Below are 23,769 nucleotides of genomic sequence, written 5' to 3'. Positions count from 1 at the left end.
CTATGTTAGAATATACTGTCGGATATGAGTTAGATCGTGAAACCTCATTTCCGACAGTATATTCTAACACAGAGGCGTTCCCATGGTGATGGGGACGCTTCTAGTTAGAATATACTACAAACTGTGTACATGACTGCCCCCTGCTGCCTAGCAGCATCCGATCTCTTACAGGGGGCTGTGATCAGCACAATTAACCCTTCAGGTGCCGCACCTGAAGGGGTTAATTGTGCTATCATATCCCCCTGTAAGAGATCAGGGCTGCCAGGCAGCAGGGGGCAGACCCCCCCCCCCCCCCCCCTCCCCAGTTTGAATATCATTGGTGGCCAGTGCGGCCCCCCCCCCCCTTCCTCCCTCTATTGTAATAATTCCTTGGTGGCACAGTGTGCGCCCCCCCCCCCTTCCTCCCTCTATTGTAATAAATCGTTGGTGGCACAATGTGCGCCCCCCCCCCTTCCTCCCTCTATTGTAATAATTCGTTGGTGGCACAGTGTGCGCCCCCCCCCCTTCCTCCCTCTATTGTAATCGTTGGTGGCCCCCCTCCCTCTATAGCATTAACAACATTGGTGGCCAGTGTGCGGCCATCTACCCCCCGATCATTGGTGGCAGCGGGTTACTAGCAATAGTACAATAGTAAAAATTTCATACTTACCTGGGAGCTGCAATGTCTGCTTCCGGCCGGGAGCTCCTCCTACTGGTAAGTGACAGTTCATTTAGCAATGACACTTACCAGTAGGTGGAGCTCCCGGCCGGACACGAACATCGCAGCAGCCGGTAAGTATGAATCTTCTACTATTGTACTATTGCTAAGTAACCATGGCAACCAGGACTGTAGTAATGTCCTGGTTGCCATGGTTACCGATCGGAGCCCCAGCGATTAAACTGGGACTCCGATCGGAACTCCGCTGCCACCAATGATGGGGGGGGGAGATGGGAGGCCGCACACTGGCCACCAATGTTGTTAATGCTATAGAGGGAGGGGGGGCCGATGGGGGGCGCACACTGTGCCACCAACGAATTATTACAATAGAGGGAGGGAGGGGGGGCGCACACTGTGCCACCAACGAATTATTACAATAGAGGGAGGGGGGGGGCCGCACTGGCCACCAACCTATTATTACAATAGAGGGGGGGGGCCGCACTGGCCACCAATGATATTCAAACTGGGGAGGGGGGGGAGGGTCTGCCCCCTGCTGCCTGGCAGCCCTGATCTCTTACAGGGGGCCGTGATCAGCACAATTAACCCCTTCAGGTGCCGAACCTGAAGGGGTTAATTGTGCTGATCACGGCCCCCTGTAAGAGATCGGGTGCTGCCAGGCAGCAGGGGGCAGTCTTGTACACAGTTTGTAGTGTATTCTAACTAGAAGCGTCCCCATCACCATGGGAACGCTTCTGTGTTAGAATATACTGTCGGTTCTGAGTTTTCACGAAGTGAAAACTCAGCTTTGAAAAAGCTTTTATACAGACGGATCTTCGGATCCGTCTGTATAAAAACTAACCTACGGCCACGGATCACGGACACGGATGCCAATCTTGTGTGCATCCGTGTTCTTTCACGGACCCATTGACTTGAATGGGTCCGTGAACCGTTGGCCGTGAAAAAAATAGGACAGGTCCTATTTTTTTCACGGCCAGGAAACACGGATCACGGATGCGGCTGCAAAACGGTGCATTTCCCGTTTTTTCCACGGACCCATTGAAAGTCAATGGGTCCGCGAAAAAAAAACGGAAAACGGCACAACGGCCACGGGTGCACACAACGGTCGTGTGCAGGAGGCCTATGTCTGTACTGAATCATCAGGTCCTTGTCCATTCTATCTAATCCTGGCCTGATTCTTCAGTCAGTTTAGTTTGTTTCATGTGTTGTACCATTTGGTAGTATTGTTGCAGTGTCCCACGCTGTGTCAGTAGTGGGGCCCTGTATAAGTCTGGGTATTTGCAATATGTCATGTGATTATATGTGTGTATATTCCTGTAATAACTTCTAACAGGCTGTTTACATCCTGCACATTTATTACATCTATTCACCCCTAGGTGGTGCTGGCACCACATATACAAACCGGATTCCAAAAAAGTTGGGACACTAAACAAATTGTGAATAAAAACTGAATGCAATGATGTGGAGATGGCAAATGTCAATATTTTATTTGTAATAGAACGTAGATGACAGATCAAACGTTTAATCAGAGTAAATGTATAATTTTAAAGGAAAAATACGTTGATTCCAATTTTCACGGTGTCAACAAATCCCAAAAAAGTTGGGACAAGTAGCAATAAGAGGCTGGAAAAAGTTAATTTGAGCATAACGAAGAGCTGGAAGACCAAATAACACTAATTAGGTCAATTGGCAACATGATTGGGTATAAAAAGAGCTTCTCAGAGTGGCAGTGTCTCTCAGAAGCCAAGATGGGTAGAGGATCACCAATTCCCACAATGTTGCGCAGAAAGATAGTGGAGCAATATCAGAAAGGTGTTACCCAGTGAAAAATTGCAAAGACTTTGCATCTATCATCATCAACTGTGCATAACATCATCCGAAGATTCAGAGAATCTGGAACAATCTCTGTGCGTAAGGGTCAAGGCCGTAAAACCATACTGGATGGCCCTTAAACGACACTGCACCACAAACAGGAATGCTACTGTAAAGGAAATCACAGAATGGGCTCAGGAATACTTCCAGAAACCATTGTCAGTGAACACAATCCACCGTGCCATCCGCCGTTGCCAGCTGAAACTCTACAGTGCAAAGAAGAAGCCATTTCTAAGCAAAATCCACAAGCTCAGGCGTTTTCACTGGGCCAGGGATCATTTAAAATGGAGTGTGGCAAAATGAAAGACTGTTCTGTGGTCAGACGAGTCACGATTCGAAGTTCTTTTTGGAAATCTGGGACGCCATGTCATCTGGACCAAAGAGGACAAGGACAACCCAAGTTATCAACGCTCAGTTCAGAAGCCTGCATCTCTGATGGTATGTGGTTGCATGAGTGCGTGTGGCATGGGCAGCTTGCATGTCTGGAAAGGCACCCTCAATGCAGAAAAATATATTCAGGTTCTAGAACAACATATGCTCTCATCTCTTTCAGGGAAGACCCTGCATTTTTCAACAAGATAATGCCAGACCACATTCTGCATCAATCACAACATCATGGCTGCGTAGGAGAAGGATCCGGGTACTGAAATGGCCAGTCTGCAGTCCAGATCTTTCACCTATAGAGAACATTTGGCGCATCATAAAGAGGAAGGTGCAACAAAGAAGGCCCAAGACGATTGAACAGTTAGAGGCCTGTATTAGACAAGAATGGGAGAGCATTCCTATTTCTAAACTTGAGAAACTGGTCTCCTCAGTCCCCAGACGTCTGTTGAGTGTTGTAAGAAGAAGGGGAGATGCCACACAGTGGTGAAAATGGCCTTGTCCCAACTTTTTGGGGATTTGTTGACACCATGAAATTCTGATTCAACATATTTTTCCCTTAAAATTGTACATTTTCTCAGTTTAAACTTTTGTTCCGTGAATTATGTTCTATTCTGAATAAAATATTAGAAGTTGGCACCTCCACATCATTGCATTCAGTTTTTATTCCCGATTTGTATAGTGTCCCAACTTTTTTGGAATCCAGTTTGTATATACAGTGGGATGCGAAAGTTTGGGCAACCTTGTTAATCGTCATGATTTTTCTGTATAAATCGTTGGTTGTTACGATAAAAAAATGTCAGTTAAATATATCATATAGGAGACACACACAGTGATATTTGAGAAGTGAAATGAAGTTTATTGGATTTACAGAAAGTGTGCTATAATTGTTGAAACAAAATTAGGCAGGTGCATAAATTTGGGCACTGTTATTTTATTGATTCCAAAACCTTTAGAACTAATTATTGGAACTCAAATTGGCTTGGTAAGCTCAATGACCCCTGACCTACATACACAGGTGAATCCAATTATGAGAGAGTATTTAAGGGGGTCAATTGTAAGTTTCCTTCGTCTTTAAATTTTCTCTGAAGAGTAGCAACATGGGGGTCTCAAAACAACTCTCAAATGACCTGAAGACAAAGATTGTTCACCATCATGGTTTAGGGGAAGGATACAGAAAGCTGTCTCAGAGATTTCAGCTGTCTGCTTCCACAGTTAGGAACATATTGAGGAAATGGAAGACCACAGGCTCAGTTCAAGTTAAGGATCGAAGTGGCAGACCAAGAAAAATCTCGGATAGACAGAAGCGACGAATGGTGAGAACAGTCAGAGTCAACCCACAGACCAGCACCAAAGACCTACAACATCATCTTGCTGCAGATGAAGTCACTGTGCATCGTTCAACCATTCGGCGCACTTTACACAAGGATATGCTGTATGCGAGAGTGATGCAGAGGAAGCCTTTTCTCCACCCACAGCACAAAAAGTGCCGCTTGAGGAGGGCTAAAGCACATTTGGACAAGCCAGCTTCATTTTGGAATAAGGTGCTGTGGACTGATGAAACTAAAATTGAGTTATTTGGCCATAACAAGGGGCGTTATGTATGGAGGAAAAAGAACACTGCATTCCAAGAAAAACACCTGCTACCTACAGTAAAATATGGTGGTGGTTCCATCATGCTGTGGGGCTGTGTGGCCAGTGCAGGGACTGGGAATCTTGTCAAAGTTGAGGGACGCATGGATTCCACTCAGTATCAGCAGATTCTAGAGACCAATGTCCAGGAATCAGTGACAAAGCTGAAGCTGCGCCAGGGCTGGATCTTTCAACAAGACAACGACCCTAAACACTGCTCAAAATCCACTAAGGCATTTATGCAGACGAACAAGTTCAACGTTCTGGAATGGCCATCTCAGTCCCCAGACCTGAATATAATTTAAAATCTGTGGTGTGACTTAAAGAGAGCTGTCTATGCTCGGAAGCCATCAAACCTGAATGAACTAAAGATGTTTTGTAAAGAGGAATGGTCCAAAATACCTTTAACTAGAATCCAGACTCTCGTTGGAACCTACAGGAAGTGTTTAGAGGCTGTCATTTCTGCAAAAGGAGGATCTACTAAATATTGATTTCATTTCTTTTTTGTGGTGCCCAAATTTATGCACCTGCCTAATTTTGTTTAAACAATTATAGCACACTTTCTGTAAATCCAATAAACTTCATTTAACTTCTCAAATATCACTGTGTGTGTCTCCTATATGATATATTTAACTGACATTTTTTATCGTAGCAACCAACGATTTATACAGGAAAATTATGACGATTAACAAGGTTGCCCAAACTTTCGCATCCCACTGTATATATATATATATATATATATTTATATATATATATACTGCCTGTCCCAAAAAAAAAGTCGCCACCTGGATTTACCTAAGCAAATAGTTATGAGCCTCCTATTGGATAATTACTGCATGGGCGATTATCTTTCAGCTGGCATTAAGTTATTTAACCCTGACTGGTGCAATGAGTTGCTTCTCATTTCTTAAACAACCATGTCGAAAGACACATTTCGTGGTCGTGGAAAAGATGTTAGTCTGTTTGACAAGGGTCAAATCATTGGCATGCATCAAGCAGAGAAAACATCTAAGGAGATTGCAGAAACTACTAAAATTGGGTTAAGAACTGTCCAACGCATTATTAAACACTGGAAAGATAGTGGGGACCCATCGTATTCGAGGAAGAAATGCGGCGGGAAAAAAATCCTGAATGATCGTGATCGGCGATCACTTAAACGTTTGGTGAAATCAAATCAAAGAAAAACAACAGTAGAACTCAGGGCTATGTTTAATAGTGGAAGTAAGATCATTTCCACACGCACAATGCGAAGGGAACTCAAGGGATTGGGACTGAACAGCTGTGTAGCCTAAGAAAACCACTAATCAGTGAGGCAAACCAGAAAAAAAGGCTTCAATTTGCTAGGAAGCATAAAGATTGGACTCTGGAGCAATGGAAGAAAGTCATGTGGTCTGATGAGTCTAGATTTACCCTGTTCCAGAGTGATGGGCGCATCAGGGTAAGAAGAGAGGCAGATGAAGTGATGCACCCATCATGCCTAGTGCCTACTGTACAAGCCTGCGGGGGCAGTGCTATGATCTGGGGTTGCTGCAGTTGGTCAGTAGAGATGTCCCGAACTATTCGCCGGCGAACATCGCTTGTTCGCATTCACCGTGGCGAGCGAACATATGCAATGTTCGGTCCGCCCCTATACGTCATCATTGAGCAAACTTTGACCCTGTACCTCACAGTCAGCAGACACATTCCAGCCAATCAGCATACCCTCCCTCCCACCTGCTATCAAAAAGCAAGGACAGCATCCATCTTAGATTCATTCTGAAGCTGCAGTGTTAGTGAGAGCAGGGAGAATGCTGCTGCTGCTGCTGCTGCTGAATTAATAGGGAAATCGTTAGCTTAGGCCAGTGTTCTGTGTCCACTCCAGTCCTCAAAGACACATCTGATCTGCTGTAAGGACAGCGTCCTGACAGCAGCCCAAAAAGCCCTTTTTAGGTCTAGTACTTCAGTCTGCTTTTTTTTTTTTTAAATTTATATATACAGTACAGACCAAAAGTTTGGACACACCTTCTCATTCAAAGAGTTTTCTTTATTTTCATGACTATGAAAATTGTAGATTCACACTGAAGGCATCAAAACTATGAATTAACACATGTGGAATTACATACATAACAAACAAGTGTGAAACAACTGAAAATATGTCATATTCTAGGTTCTTCAAAGTAGCCACCTTTCGCTTTGATTACTGCTTTGCACACTCTTGGCATTCTCTTGATGAGCTTCAAGAGGTAGTCCCCTGAAATGGTTTTCACTTCACAGGTGTGCCCTGTCAGGTTTAATAAGTGGGATTTCTTGCCTTATAAATGGGGTTGGGACCATCAGTTGCGTTGAGGAGAAGTCAGGTGGATACACAGCTGATAGTCCTACTGAATAGACTGTTAGAATTTGTATTATGGCAAGAAAAAAGCAGCTAAGTAAAAAAAAACGAGTGGCCATTATTACTTTAAGAAATGAAGGTCAGTCAGTCAGCCGAAAAATTGGGAAAACTTTGAAAGTAAGGGCTATTTGACCATGAAGGAGAGTGATGGGGTGCTGCGCCAGATGACCTGGCCTCCACAGTCACCGGACCTGAACCCAATCGAGATGGTTTGGGGTGAGCTGGATCGCAAAGTGAAGGCAAAAGGGCCAACAAGTGATACGCATCTCTGGGAACTCCTTCAAGACTGTTGGAGGACAATTTCAGGGGACTATCTCTTAAAGCTCATCAAGAGAATGCCAAGAGGGTGCAAAGCAGTAATCAAAGCAAAAGGTGGCTACTTTGAAGAACCTAGAATATGACATATTTTCAGTTGTTTCACACTTGTTTGTTATGTATATAATTCCACATGTGTTAATTCATGGTTTTGATGCCTTCATAGTCATGAAAATAAAGAAAACTCTTTGAATGAGAAGGTGTGTCCAAACTTTTGGTTTGTACTGTATCAATAATATATTTTTAGGTACCAATCATGAATACAGGGGTATGGTAGTGAACAAATAGCCGCAGAGTTCTTCCTGCGTTCCAGCGTGGAACGCATGGAGAGATTATGTCCCACTGGTCTCGCGGGATTTGTAGTATATGCTCCTGGGAGTAGGCGGCTATGTGGGGTTGGATCGGAGGCGATGCGTTCCACGGTGGACCGTATGCCGGATATCCGGTCCGGCGAGTGCGGTCTCCCGTGGAGCTCCTTTCCTCCATCCACCCTTGAGGATGGTCATACTGGACTCTACTGTAACCAATACCTTCCCCATGTGTTTTGCTTCACTCTGTCTTCGCTCCACCTGTGTGTATGAGCAATGTGAGTGGTTTGGTGTCCGGACACTGGAGGAACCGGAAGTCATTTGATGCGTTCCAAGCTGGAGCGCACCGCACTTCCGGTTCTCGATTTGGGCGTCTGCTTGGTCTTATGTGTCTCTAATTGACCTAATTCTCAGGCTATATATGATCAGTGTACACACACCACTAGTATCCCTTGAGAAAGCAACCGCGAAACACGTGTCGGGATCCAGGACTGTCTTGGTCTGTATCTTTTATACTGCATTTCTCTCCTGTATGTGATTCGTATTTTGTGGCACTATGCACTTTATATATTGATTGAGGGCTGTGATTTATTTTTACTCATAGCCTGGGAGACTTATTGCCAGTTATATGTATTATAAGTGACAGATCTGTGTATATTATTCCTGTGGGACTAATGCTGCTAATGTATATGGATTTCTAGAAATGTTTTAAACAAGTGTATGTTCAATAAAAATGTGTGATTCTATATTACATGCTGTCCTGATTTGTCACTTTTGAGTATCTAATTGAAGCTATTAAGGACAGCTCCATACCGGGCGTTTCTTTCGCTCTACGATTTGGGTGTGTTTCCCTGTATGTAGAGGGAGTGTCTCACAGGGCCTGAACCAGTGTAGGCCTGAAATAAATATTTCTTTGCCCAAAATGGCTGTATTTCAAATAGCTGTATTTCAAATCCCTGAATCAAACCCCTGTATGTAGAGGGAGTATCTCACATGGTCTGAACCTCTGTAGGCCTGAATTCAATATTGGTGCACCAAATGGCTGTATTTAAAATCTCTGAATGTAACCCAAATGTATTAAGGGTGTATCTCACAATGACATCTGCATCAAAGGCTGCCAAATAATTTTTTTGCGCCCAAACGAGTGTTTGTTTAACAACTGAATTTGACAGCAGTATACAGTATAAGCCTGTAATTTCACACGTGCTGATGCTGCAAGGCCTGAAAATATAGTTTTTTGATGGGTGTATTTCTAGCTTAAATTGCCCACTGACTAATCCAGATGTTGTAGATTGCCAAAAAAGTGTTTTTTTGTTGTAACAGAATATGAAAGCTGTATATATTAAACTTGAATTTAACACTTGCAGATCTGGAAAATACTGTCTTTGAAAAAAAAAAGTGTGTTTTTAAAACCCCCGAAAATGATGGGTGTATTTCTACCTTAAATTGCCCACTGACTAATCCAGATGTTGTAGATTGTCAAAAAAGTGTTTTTTTTTTTGTAACAGAATATGAAAGCTGTATATATTAAACTTGAATTTAACACTTGCAGATCTGGAAAATACTGTCTTTGAAAAAAAAAAGTGTGTTTTTAAAACCCCCGAAAATGATGGGTGTATTTCTACCTTAAATTGCACACTGACTAATCCAGATGTTGTAGTTTGCCCAAAAAAATGGTGATTTGCAATGTCCCAAAAGCTCAGATGCAGTGCTGGTGCACTGAGCTTGCATAAAATGGCCGCCGCCACCCACCTAACAGAATTCTAAGGCCCCTTTCACACGGGCGAATATTCCGCGCGGATGCGATGCGTGAGGTGAACGCATTGCACCCGCACTGAATACCGACCCATTCATTTCTATTGGGCTGTTCACATGAGCGGTGATTTTCACGCATCACTTGTGCGTTGTGTGAAAATCGCAGCATGCTCTATATTCTGCGTTTTTCACGCAACGCAGGCCCCATAGAAGTGAATGGGGTTGCGTGAAAATCGCAAGCATCCGCAAGCAAGTGCGGATGCGGTGCTATTTTCACGCACGGTTGCTAGGAGACGATCGGGATGGAGACCCGATCATTATTATTTTCCCTTATAACATAGTTATAAGGGAAAATAATAGCATTCTGAATACAGAATGCATAGGAAAACAGCGCTGGAGGGGTTAAAAAAAAAATAATAATAATTTAACTCACCTTAGTCCACTTGATCGCGGCCAGGCATCTCCTTCTGTCTCCTTTGTTGAATAGGACCTGTGGTGAGCATTAATTACAGTAACAGGACCTTTGATGACGTCACTCCGGTCATCACATGGTACGTCACATGATCTTTTACCATGGTGATGGTTCATGTGATGACCGGAGTGACGTCATCAAAGGTCCTTTACCCAGGTCCTGAAGAAAGAATACAGAAGGAGATGCCGGGCTGCGCTATCAAGTGGACTAAGGTGAGTTAAATTATTTATTTATTTTTAACCCCTCCAGCGCTATTGTACTATGCAGTCTGTATTCAGAATGCTATTATTTTCCCTTATAACCATGTTATAAGGGGAAATAATACAATCTACAGAACACCGATCCCAAGCCCGAACTTCTGTGAAGAAGTTCGGGTTTGGGTACCAAACATGCGTGATTTTTCTCACGCGAGTGCAAAACGCATTACAATGTTTTGCACTCGCGCGGAAAAATCACGGGTGTTCCCGCAACGCACCCGCACATTTTCCCGCAACGCCTGTGTGAAAGAGGCCTAAAAGTTGTTTTTTTTTTTGTCAATGAGCTCAGGGCAGGGTAAAACGATTGTGCCCTGCACCCACACAACTATTTCTCTGTAGATCGCTGAGTTAGATTCTTTCCTATTCTCTCCCTGAAATCACAAGTCCAGCAGCATCCTCTCCCTACACTTGTAACAGCAGAGTGACGTGCAGCGCTACGTGACTCAAGCTTATATAGAGCCTGGGTCACATGCTGCTCTGGCAAATCACAGCCATGCCATTTGTAGGCATGGCTGTGATGGCTTCTAAGGTCAGACAGTTAACCGCTTGTTGATTGGCTGCTCTGCAGCCTTTCAAAAAGCGCCAAGAAAGCGCCGAACACCGAATCCCGAACTTTTACGGAAATGTGGGGTCCGGGGTCCAAAAATCCTAAAGTTCGGTACGTACCCGAATTTTACAGTTTGGGTTCGCTCAACCCTAATCATGACATAACCCCTTTAAGTTGACTCAGCTCACTGCTTTCATAAGGCATTCCAGCTGTAATTACACCTGCCATGTGACAGCCATAGCCCATATCATTGTGCCCTAAGATAGTCACATGTACATATCAATAAGAAAGGTGGAGGGTGAAAAAAGTTGCATGAAATTTGCCTATAACTTAAGTTGTTGGGTGACAACATTTAAACTGATATTTTAGTTGTGCTTTGCAATGAGGTTGTCACTTTTGGCATTACAATGTATGGCACTAAATGATACACATCTTGACAGCATAGAAGGGCAATCTATGTTAGTATAAAGGCTACAAATAACAAGATCTCCTGAGGGCAACCTTAGGGAATTTATAGAGGTTGTCTGCTTTGAACTTTTTTTTATTAGAGTTCCAATTTGGTAAGTCAAATACAGGGCATTGTAGTGTAGAACCCTGTGGGGATTCAGTTCTCTTCAAGTGTCAACATTGGGCTTTCCATGTAATGCGCTAACATGCCAGGTCCTACAATGGGGATATATTCTGCCGTATGTTCTTGCCATTAACACATACAGTAGCTAACAGGGTATTTGAAAATGGGTTTATTATAAGATTGCACACATTTGTATAGGGAAAGATTTCAGAACAACATAATATTCCAGAATCACTAATTACAGGTATTCAATTCAATAATTTAGTAAATAAAAATATTAAAGAGATGTGGGTTCACAAAGCAAGGTATGTACAAGATATACCTGCTATATCTGTCATATTACAAAGCATCATGTACATAATGTTGCTATCAAACATTTGTGTATATTGTTCCCTTTTGTCCAATTCTAAATGAAATAATTATCCATAAAACCATCTGATGTCAGATTGCTCAGCTCGGTTTCCGCAAAGAACAGTACAGTTCTTTTTTAACTGTTGACACTTATTGCCTAAAAATGATAATTCTGTTCATTTCTTTTTTCAACAGACTCAAGGAACTCGCCAAAACTGCTGTAAATTCTTTTAAAGTAAATCCCAGGGGTCTGTGAGCTCTGCATTTCAAATATTTTATGTTCATTTCCAAATATTAAGAAGACACAAAGGAATGGTAGGCATCTGTTTACAAAATGATACCATATGGGAAAGGAAATCAAAATTATTTAATTCTCTCTCGAGCTGTAAATTTCTTCACAGACAGAAAGACCTTTTCACTTCTATTTCAATTCTACCATTTTATTGGCATTGTTAGAGAAAGGTTGCCGTGAATTTGAACATTGTATTCAGAGTGAAAGGATATTTATAGTCAAGTTTTATCCTTTAATATACTCATAAGATAGCAAAAAAAGGCGCAAAGGATCAAGCAGTAAGGTTTTGAGATTAAAGTCTCTGGAGGTATTAGCTGGAGTCTCACAAAGGGCTACCTGGTGGTTTCGGTCCAGAGTGTGGGAAGGATTTCTCTAGGCATCCACATCCATTATGCAAAAAGAAGATGTATGCCCACAGTAGCAGGGCGGAAACAAGATCCGACAACATACAGTTGCAAGAAAAAGTATGTGAACCCTTTGGAATGATTTGGATTTCTGCACAAATTGGTCATAAAATGTGATCTGATCTTCATCTAAGTCACAACAATAGACAATCACAGTCTGCTTAAACTAATAACACACAAAGAATTAAATGTTACCATGTTTTTATTGAACACACCATGTAAACATTCACAGTGCAGGTGGAAAAAGTATGTGAGTCAGGTAGTCACCCCAGACCATTATGGCGCCCCCTCCACTGTGGTGCGTAGAAAACATCTCAGGTGGGATCTGCTTGTCATGCCAGTAACGTTGGAAACCATCAGGACCATCAAGGTTACATTTTTTCTCATCAGAGAATAAAACTTTCTTCCACCTTTGAATGTCCCATGTTTGGTGTTCTCTTGCAAAGTCCAAACGAGCAGTTCTGTGGCGTTCAAGGAGACGAGGTCTTTGAAGACGTTTTTTGTTTTTGAAGCCCTTCAGTCTCAGATGCCGTCTGATGGTTATGGGGCTGCAGTCAGCACCAGTAAGGGCCTTAATTTGTGTCGAGAATCGTCCAGTGTCTTGACGGACAGCCAATTGGATCCTCCGGCTCAGTGCTGATGACATTTTTTTGGGTCTTTCACTTGACTTTTTTGTTCCATAACCCTCAGGATCATTTAAGAACTCCAAATGACTGTGTTACTGCGTCCCACCTCAGCAGCGATGGCACGCTGTGAGAGACCCTGCTTATGCAGTTCAACAACCCGACCACGTTCAAAAAGGGAGAGTTTTTTTGCCTTTGCCATCACAACGTGTGACTACCTGACAGAAAATGACAATGAATCCACATCTTTGCACAGATTTGGCCTTTTAAAGGCATGTGGTCCTAAAATTTGGATCAGCTGAAAAACAGCCTGTTTCAGCTTAACCCCTTAGTGACCACCCATACGTGTTTTTACGGCGGTCACTAAGGGGCCTTAGGCTGGGTCGCCGCGTTTTTACGGCGGCCCAGTCTAAGCGCTGCACGGCTCCCTCGTGCAGCGGGGAGCGCGGACCTGGCTCTCACATGAGAGCAGGGTCCCTGCTCTAACAGCCCAGACCGGCAGGAGTGCCGATCCGGGCTGTTTAACCCTTTACATGCCGGGCGCAATGGCGCCCGCTGCATGTAAAGTGGTGACAGAGGGAGCGGTCTCCCTCTGTCTCCCATCAGCACCCCAAAAATGCGATCGCGGGGTGCTGATGTGTTGGGAAGCTTACCTTGCTTCCGATCAGGGCCCCGAGCCTGTCTTCCGTTACCTCCAGCAGGCTGTGCCTCTCTGGTGCAGCCTGCTGGTCAATGTTTGAATAGCACTGCTATTGAAATGCAATGCATTATAGAGATAAAAGCAATCAAAATACTGTATATTATAGTCCCCTTGTGGGACTATTAAGTAGTAAAAAAAATAGAAAAAAAATACACATTTATTAAATTAAAAAAATTCCATAAAATAAAAAAATATGCTTTTTTTTCCATTGAAAATACGCTTTTCAATGAAAAAAATTGCAAAAAGAAAATATACCCCATATGTTTGGTATTGCCACGTCCGTACCGACCGGGACTACATAAATATTACATAAATTATCCCCTATGGTGAACGCCGTAAAAAAAAAGACAGAATTTCGTATTTATTCTTAGTTTCCACCGAAAAAAACGTAATAACAAGCGATCAAAAAGCGGCATTTACTCCAAAATCATACCAATGAAAAATACAAGTCGTCTTTCAAAAATCAAGCCCTCACACAATTCCATATAAAAAAAAAAAAAAGTTATGGGTCATTTTTTTGGTAATAAAAGGGGTTTTATTGCAAAAAAAGTAGTAAAACGTAAGCAAAATTATAAGTATTTAGTATCACTGTAATCGTACTGACCCAGAGAATAAAGATATTATGTTATTTGTACCGAAAAATTAACGCCATAAAATTTATAATGTAAAAACGCAGTGGCAGTATTGCTATTTTTCCCCATCTCCCTCCCAGAAAGAGTTAATAAAAGTTAATCAGAAAGTTATGTGTACCCCAAAATGGCGCATTAAAAACTACAACTTGTCCCGTAAAAAACAAGCCCTCATAAAGCTATATAGATGAAAAAATACAAAATTTATAGCTCTTGGAACAAGACCATGAAAAAAGGAAGAAAAACGCTTGGTCATAAAGGCCCAAACAGGCTTGGTCACTAAGGGGTTAATCATTATTTTCAATTAATTGAATGCTCCAAAAATGTTTTGTCTAACTCTCATTTCTTCTTGTTGCATGTTGAAGCTCTACTTGGAACATTGTTAAGATCCAACAATGTAAAATATAATTTTTTGCCATTTTTCAAGTGGTCTTAAACTTTTGATCAGGACTGTATTACAGAGCAAATGTCTATTCTGGCTTATAGAGGGTGGTCTCCCCTCTCTGACAACCACAAATCCTAATGGTGCTTATAGGCAGGAGTTATCTTCATGGTACAAGTTATTTAAAACCCCAAAAGTTCCTTATCTGCAGGATAACTGTGATTTATAGTTGAAAGATCTCACACACTGTTACATCTCCAAGATCAAACCTAACATTTTTACATCTGTAAGATAAAACGGAAAATGGTGTTTTACAAATTGATTAATATTTGTCTTCATAACTAATCTGACACAGTTTCATTCACTCTGTTGATTTCACCTTTCACTGCAATTTTGGAATGATCCTGGAAAGTTTGACTAATCTTTTTGTAATTCTCTAGACAGAACATGATAAAAGAAAACTGTATTCTTTGTACATGCTGACTGATAACTCTGAACCAGTGCTTTATAATGTGTAGGCTTTTTTGTTTGATATGCTAAATTAGAACTATTGGTTTTAAGAAATAAGTTTCAAGTTACCTTGTGCACTTCACTGTATATTTCACTGAAACAAAGTCATGCGTGAATGGCAAGATTTGACACAAGGCTTTCTGATTCCATCTTCTTAAGTTTCTAGACACAGGAATACTGCCAAGATTATTTGGTAAAGGTTGACATGCGTTCAATGTGACATCTATTTTATCTGACAATTGTGTTCCAGTATCTAAATTGCACATCATTCTAAGATCTCAAGCAGATGTCATTCAGTTTTATGAAATACAGCACCTTATATATTTTATTATGGAAATCTAGAAATTCCTTAGAATATATTCATTCCATTGTTATGTTAAATCATACATTTTATTAAATGCTCCCTTTTGTTTTAAGTGCAGTTATTTGTATTGTAACAGTAGACAGTGTTGTAACAGTAAATGTCTATTGTACAGTGTTCATTTTAGGACATGGTCAGATATTAGTCAATAGTGATGGATGAACATTGGCCGGGACGATTTGCGAACGCGCGTTCACGATCAAATGTTCGCAAACTGTGCGTTCGCATCGCGCCCATTGACTTTAATAGCAGTGAGTTCACAAATACTGTATTTTTCGCCCTATAAGACGCACCGGCCCATAAGACACATCTAGGTTTTTGAGGAGGAAAATAAGAAAAAAAATATTTGAACTAAAAGGTGTGCTTTTGGTGGGCTTTGAACTAATGGTAGCCTGTGAATGACACTATTATGGGGGTCTGTGGATGACACTATTATGGGAGTCTGTGGATGGCACTGTTATGGGGGTCTGTGGATGGCACTGTTATGGGGGTCTGTGGATGGCACTGTTATGGGGGTCTGTGGATGGCACTGTTATGGGGGTCTGTGGATGGCACTGTTATGGGGGTCTGTGGATGGCACTGTTATGGAGGTTTGTGGATGGCACTGTTATGGGGGTCTGTGGCTGACACTGTTAAGGGGGCATCTGTGGATGGCATGACACTGCTATGGGGGGATCTGTGGATGACAGATAAATAGCATCTTATGCTATTTGACATCCACAGATCCCCCCCATAACAGTGTCAGCCACTGTGAATGATCCCTAATACAGGGGGTGGGGGCTGGCATCTACACTAGTTTTTAAATGGCAGTGGGGGCCCAGTGCAGTCATTGTATTCCATTGCACCGGGCCCCGCTTACTGTACTAATGGTATCTACTGTAACTGCAGGCAGGCAATGGTTAACTATAGATATGTTCGATCCAGCACTGAGCAGCTTGTACTTACGATCATAGCAGGCTGGAGGCAGGAGGCTGGTCGGGCGGGCACTGGCAGCGTAACTTCCTACTTCATTCCTCATTCATAAAGTAGGCGGAGCAGGCACGTGCCTCCAGCCTGCTATGATTGTAAGTACAGGCTGCTCAGTGCTGGATTGAACATATCTATAGTTATCCATTGCCTGCCTGCAGTTACAGTAGATACCATTAGTACAGTTAGCGGGGCCGGTGCAATAGAATGTGACTGCACCGAGCCCCGCTACCATTACAAAACTAAAGTCCGGCCCCAAGCCCCTCCTTGCTGATACACACGCCGGCCGCGCTGTGCAGCTTGCGGTCGGCAGTGTATCAGTGTAAAAATGGCAGCCTTTGCCCCATAAGACGCACTGCCATTTTCCTCCCACTTTTGGGGGGGAAAAGTGTGTCTTATAGGGCAAAAAATACGGTAGTCCCACAACATGGACAGTGACACACCAGAGGGGGATCATTGGCAAAAATTCCCACAATAAATATGTATTTTAATCATGGGGTCATTTTTATGCATCTTAAAGGGAAACTCTCAAAAATGTGCCCTGCTGGAGCCTAGAATTTTTTTTTTTTCCGATCAGTTTGATGTATACGAATGTGCAGCACTCCACGTTTTTGTATCTTGCAGAGTCCATAAAAAAAAATGCATACATTAACGTCATTTTTTTTTCTACCATGGAACTGTATGGTGAACGGATGCAACTGTACGGCATCAGTCTGAGGCACCTGTTAACGTACAGTACAGACCAAAAGTTTGGACACACCTTCTCATTCAAAGAGTTTTCTTTATTTTCATGACTATGAAAATTGTAGATTCACACTGAAGGCATCAAAACTATGAATTGACACATGTGGAATTATATACATAACAAACAAGTGTGAAACAACTGAAAATATGTCATATTCTAGGTTCTTCAAAGTAGCCACCTTTTGCTTTTACTGCTTTGCACACTCTTGGCATTCTCTTGATGAGCTTCAAGAGGTAGTCCCCTGAAATGGTTTTCACTTCACAGGTGTGCCCTGTCAGGTTTAATAAGTGGGATTTCTTGCCTTATAAATGGGGTTGGGACCATCAGTGGCGTTGAGGAGAAGTCAGGTGGATACACAGTTGATAGTCCTACTGAATAGACTGTTCAGCAGCTAAGTAAAGAAAAACGAGTGGCCATCATTACTTTAAGAAATGAAGGTCAGTCAGTCAGCCGAAAAATTGGGAAAACTTTGAAAGTAAGGGCTATTTGACCATGAAGGAGAGTGATGGGGTGCTGCGCCAGATGACCTGGCCTCCACAGTCACCGGACCTGAACCCAATCGAGATGGTTTGGGGTGAGCTGGACCGCAGAGTGAAGGCAAAAGGGCCAACAAGTGCTAAGCATCTCTGGGAACTCCTTCAAGACTGTTGTAAGACCATTTCAGGGGACTACCTCTTGAAGCTCATCAAGAGAATGCCAAGAGTGTGCAAAGCAGTAATCAAAGCAAAAGGTGGCTACTTTGAAGAACCTAGAATATGACATATTTTCAGTTGTTTCACACTTGTTTGTTATGTATATAATTCCACATGTGTTAATTCATAGTTGTGATGCCTTCATAGTCATGAAAATAAAGAAAACTCTTTGAATGAGAAGGTGTGTCCAAACTTTTGGTCTGTACTGTATACATTTTTGGTATGCATTAAATGGATGGCAAAAAAAGGATGTGAACCCAGCCCTAGTGTCAGTATAAGCACCAGTACACAGCGGAGCAGCGTGGTGAAGAGGGGAGGCCGCCATGTACTGACAGAGCGCTACCTGGTCCTGGTGGTCAGGGATGAGGACTGTGTTTCCCAAGGATCATTTTCTACTGGGAAATACAGTGCACAGTATAATGTGCACAGTATAATACACTAGAATCTATATAATATAAAGATATTAGCCCTAACTTTGAATAATAATACAATTAGGTGGTCATTTATTATACAGAAATACTCCTATGTTAGGCGTATTTCTAACACAGATTGTGGCGCAAAGGTCCTTAGCACCGCAATCTCCATATTTTTCCTGCTCATGCCAGGTCTAAAAAAGGATGGCGTGGGCAGGGAAAGAGATACAGTTATGGCCATGCAGTTATTGGATACCACCGCCATACATTGACCGGATAACACCTTTGTACAGTGACCGGATAACACTGACATACCATGACCGGATAAAAGGGTATAGGAGGGCATAGTACAGGGAATGACTAGGAGCACTGCACAGGGTGTGGTAAGAGGGCACAATGCAGGGTATAAGGGGGCACAGTACAGGGTGAGGGGCACAGTACGGGGTGGGGAGCACAGTCACATGACCCTGTGACATTAGAAGATCCTTATGGTGAATGTGGTTCATACGCCACCATAATGAGAGGCAAAGGAGTGAGACAGGTGTGTGATTATGTGGCTAAAGATAAAAAAATTTAACTGTTGGCCAGTATAGGCCCCAAAAATTAGCCAATAGGCATTCACCTGACAGCAAAGAACTTTGGATTCTGTGGCTGGAGGAACATTAGGCGATCACAGGATAAATATGTAACTGTTGGCCAGTTCAGGCACCAAAAATTAGGCAGTAGGAATTCACCTGACAGCAAAGAACTTTGGATTCTGTAGCTGGAGGTATATAAGGCGGTCACAGGATAAATATATAACTGTCGGCCAGTACAGACACCAAAAATTAGGCAATAGGCATTAACCTGACAGCAAATAACTTTGGATTCTGTGGCTGGAGTACATTAGGCAGTTACAGGATAAATATGTAACTGTCGGCCAGTACAGGCCCCAAAAATTAGGCAATAGGCATTCACCTCACAGCAAAGAACTTTGGATTCTGTGGCTGGAGGTACATTAGGCGGTCACGGGATAAATATGTAACTGTCGGCCAGTACAGGCCCAAAAAATTAGGCAATAGGCATTCACCTGACAGCAAAGAACTTTGGATTCTGTGGCTGGAGGTACATCAGGCTGTCACAGGATAAATATATAACTATCGGCCAGTACAGGCCCAGAAAATTAGGCATTCACCTGATGTAAAAGGCCTTTTATGCCGCTGTATATACATAAGGCAAGGACCATTCTTTGTTCTGGGTGGTGGCGGATATGTGTGGGCTGGCAAGAGGAAATTCAATTACACGTGGTCATCACAGGTGTTGAATTACTCCGAGATCCATGCCTCATTCATTTTTAAAAATGTGAGGTAGTCCACACTGTCATAAACTAGGCGAGTGCGTTTATCGGTCACGATCCCTCTTGCTGCGCTGAAAGTCCTTTCGGACTAGACACTCGACAAGGGGCAAGCCAAGAGTTCCATGGCAAATTGTGCCAGCTCTGGCCACAGGTCAAGCCTGTACACCCAGTATACCAGGTGTTCCTCGCTTCTCAGAGCGTCCACATCGGCTGTTTACCCGATGTAGTCGGACACCTTTCGGTCTAGGCGTTCTCTGAGGCTGGAACCGGAGGGCGGCTGTCGATGGGTTGGCTGCATGAATGATCTCATATCCCAAGTGACCAACACATCTTCAAACCGCCCTCTTTTTGCAGGAGCGGTAGGATTGGTACCGCACCTGTTTCACTGTGGGTGGAAATTCCTCTGCCAGTGCCCGCAACAGCAGAATGCAGCATCGCTCGTAGAAAGGCCTGGAAATGCTGCATTCTGCCAGCCCTCTGTGATGCTGGTACTATGTCCGCCATTTTGTGTTTGTACAGGGGGTCTAAGTACATTGCCACCCAGTACAGGTCCTTGACCTTTATGCTTTTTATACGGGGGTCCCTCTTCAAACCCTGGAGCATGAAGGCCCCCATTTGCACTAAATTGGAAGCAGTGAAGTGCCCTGTCTCCTGCTCATCGCCCAGGAGAATGTCGTCCTCGGGCTCCTCCCCCCAGCCACGGACAACACCAGGGATCCACGAAAAGTTTAAAGCCTGCTCTTCTTGCTCCTCCTCCTCCTCCTCATCCCCTCAACCACCATCCTCCTCTGACTCCTCTTCAGACTCCTGCTGACTTGTCTCAGATGGAGTAGCCCCACCTGGGAATTTATTCAGCATTACGACTTCCTCATCTTCCAGCTCCTGCTCCTCGACGGCTTGATCAATGACACAACGCAATGCACGCTCTAGAAAGGAGGTGCAAGGTACGATGTCACCTATGGCGCCCTGGCTGTGACTGACCAGTTTGGTGATCTCATTAAATGGCCGCAGAAGTCTGCATGCGTCGCACATGAGCAGCCACTGGAGCAGTGAAAAAAAACCAAGCTGCCAAGAACCTGTCCTGCTGCAGAGTTCGTACAGGTAGTCATTAACGGCACAATTATGATGGAGCAGCCTATCAAGCATATTCAAGGTGGAGTTCCAGCGCGTCGGGCAGTCACAAATCAGACGTCTGACTGGCAAGTGGTGTCGCCGCTGAACGTCAGCAAGGCGAGCCATAGCCGTGTAAGATCTTCTAAAATAGCCAGAGATTTTCCTGGACCCCAGGGTATTTTGCAACAAATTGCTGCATGGCTAAGTTCAAAGAAGTGTGTCATTTTGCCCTGTTTCAGCGCACTCAGCAGATTGGCACCGTTGTCGCACACCACTTTGCCAACTGTCGAATTGAGCGGGGTTAGCCACTGATCGGCCTGTGATCGCAGAACTGAAAGGAGTGCAGGACCAGTGTTTGCTAGACCATGTGTTGGTGGTTATATGTATCTTGGCACCGACACTGTGTGCCAGATATATATTAACTTGCCGCTGAACGTGGCCATATAGTTCAGGGATGCCCTTCTGGGAGAAATATTTCCTTCTGGGGACCTTCCATTACGGTGTGCCAATGGCCACAAATTTTCTAAAGGCCTCCGAGTCCACCAATTTATATGGCAGTAGTTGGCGGGCTAGCAGTTCCGACAAGACAGCGGTCAGCCGTTGGGCAAGAGGATTATCTGGCGTCATCAGTTTTTACGCTCGAATATTTGGGCCACGGAAGCCTGCCTTGTGCCAGATGAACGCGACAACGACAAAGTGGAAGGTTGAGTCAAGGACAAATGGGAGGAGAGAGGAGAAGGAATAGAAGCAGGACGTGGAGCGCCAGGAGTGGGGCTTTGTGTGTTCTGACGGCGTTGCAGACACTGGGTTTGGTGATGGGAGGCCAGGTGCCATCTTAAGACTGTCGTCCCTAGGTGAGTGTTCGGGTTACCCCGACTTCTGCGTTGAGAGCATAGGCTGCATATGGCAACACTATTATCAGCAGCTGACACGTTAAAAAATCCCACAATGAGGAGCCACATGCAAGCGTGCTGGGAGCGCCAGATGTGAACGTGCATGGTGGATGGCTCGCTCCAGATACATTTGCAGTCTGCTTTTTGCCTCCTGTGCACTGCGAGTTCTGCCTGCTTCTCCTCCCTATCTGCTGCTCCGTCTCTCCCTCTGAACTACCCTCCTCTTCCTATCTTTGACCAAGTCCGTAGAGAAGAGCAGTATTTGTGGAAGAATGTATATCGCAGCCCTCAATCAGTATTTGGTGGAAAAGGGTATATAGAAATAGCACCCCTCATTCAGTATTTTGTGGAAGAAGGTATATGGCACCCCTCAATCAGTATTTTGTGGAAGCAGATGTATCGCAGCTCTCAATTAGTATTTGGTGGAAAAAGGTATATGGCACCCCTCAATCAGTATTTAGTGGAAGAAGGTATATGGCACCCCTCAATCAGTATTTGGTGGAAAAAGGTATATGGCACCCCTCAATCGCTATTTTGTGACAGCAGGTGTATCAAAGCCCTCAATCAGTATTTGGTGGAAGAAGGTATATAGCAATAGCACCCCTCAATCAGTATTTAGTGGAAGAAGTTATATGGCACCCCTCAATCAGTGTTTGGCGGAAACAATTATATAGCAACCCTCAATTAGTATTTAGGAGAAACAGCTATATGGCACCCCTCAATCAGTATTTTGTGGAAGCAGGTGTATCGCAGCCCTAAATCAGTATTTTGTGGAAGAAGGTATATAGCAATTGCACGGCTCAATCAGTATTTTGTGGAAGAAGGTATATGGCACCCCTCAATCAGTATTTGGAAGAAACAGGTATATAGCACCCCTCAATCAGTATTTGGCGGAAACGGGTATATGGCACCCCTCAATCAGTATTTTGTGGAAGCAGGTGTATTGCAGGCCTCAATCAGTATTTTGTGGAAGAAGGTATATAGCACCTCTTAATCAGTATATGGCTGAAACAGGTATATATCACCCCTCAATCAGTATTTGGCGGAAACAGGTATATAGCACCCCTCAATCAGTATTTGGTGGAAACAGGTATATGGTACCCCTCAATCAGTATTTTGTGGAAGCAGCCCTCAATCAGGATTTGGTGGAAGCAGGTGTGTCGCAGCCCTCAATCAGTATTTGGTGGAAGGAAGTATATAGCAATAGCACCCCTCAATCAGTTTTTTGTGGAAGAAGGTATATAGCACCCTTCAATCAGTATTTGTCAGAAACTGGTATATAGCACCCCTCAATCCGTATTTGGTGGAAACAGGTATATAGCACCCTTTAATCAGTATTTTGTGGAAGCAGGTGTATCGCAGCACTCAATCAGTATTTGGTGGAAGAAGGTATATTGCACCCCTCAATTAGTATTTGGCGGAAACAGGTATATAGCACCCCTCAATCAGTGTTTGGTGGAAACAGGTATGTAGCACCCCTTAATCAGTATTTGGCGGAAACAGGTATATGGCACCCCTCAATCAGTATTTGGTGGAAGAAAGTATATAGCAATAGTACCCCTCAATCAGTATTTGGTGGAAGAAAGTATAGCAATTACACCCCTCAATCAGTATTTGGTGGAATAAGGTATATAGCACCCCTCAATCAGTATTTGTCAGAAACTGGTATATAGAACCCCTCAATCAGTATTTGGCAGAAACTGGTATATAGCACCCCTCAATCAGTATTTGGCGGAAACAGGTATATAGCACCCCTCAATCAGGATTTTGTGGAAGAAGGTAAATAGCAGCCCTCAATCAGGATTTTGTGGAAGCAGGTGTATCGCAGCCCTCAATCGTTGTTTGGTGGAAGAAGGTATATAGCAATAGCACCCCTCAATCAGTATTTTGTGGAAGAAGTTATATGGCACCCCTCAATCAGAATTTGGCGGAAACAGGCACATAGCACCCCTCAATCAGTATTTGGCGGAAACCGGTATATAGCCCCCCTCAATCAGTATTTGGCGTAAACAGGTATATAGCACCCCTCAATCAGGATTTTGTGGAAGAAGGTAAATCGCAGCCCTCAAGCATTTTTTTGGGGGGGCAACAGGTATATCACACCCGTTGCAATTAGTTACTCCAATAGCGTTATCCCTCTATCGAGCTGCGGTATTGCAGCAGAACCGTACACAACTGCTGCACAATACAAAGGCACTATAATATAATTTCTATGTTAGAAAG

The sequence above is a fragment of the Bufo bufo genome, chromosome 5, assembly GCF_905171765.1.
Source record: "Bufo bufo chromosome 5, aBufBuf1.1, whole genome shotgun sequence".
Classification (NCBI taxonomy): domain Eukaryota; kingdom Metazoa; phylum Chordata; class Amphibia; order Anura; family Bufonidae; genus Bufo; species Bufo bufo.
This window is presented reverse-complemented; position numbering follows the sequence as displayed.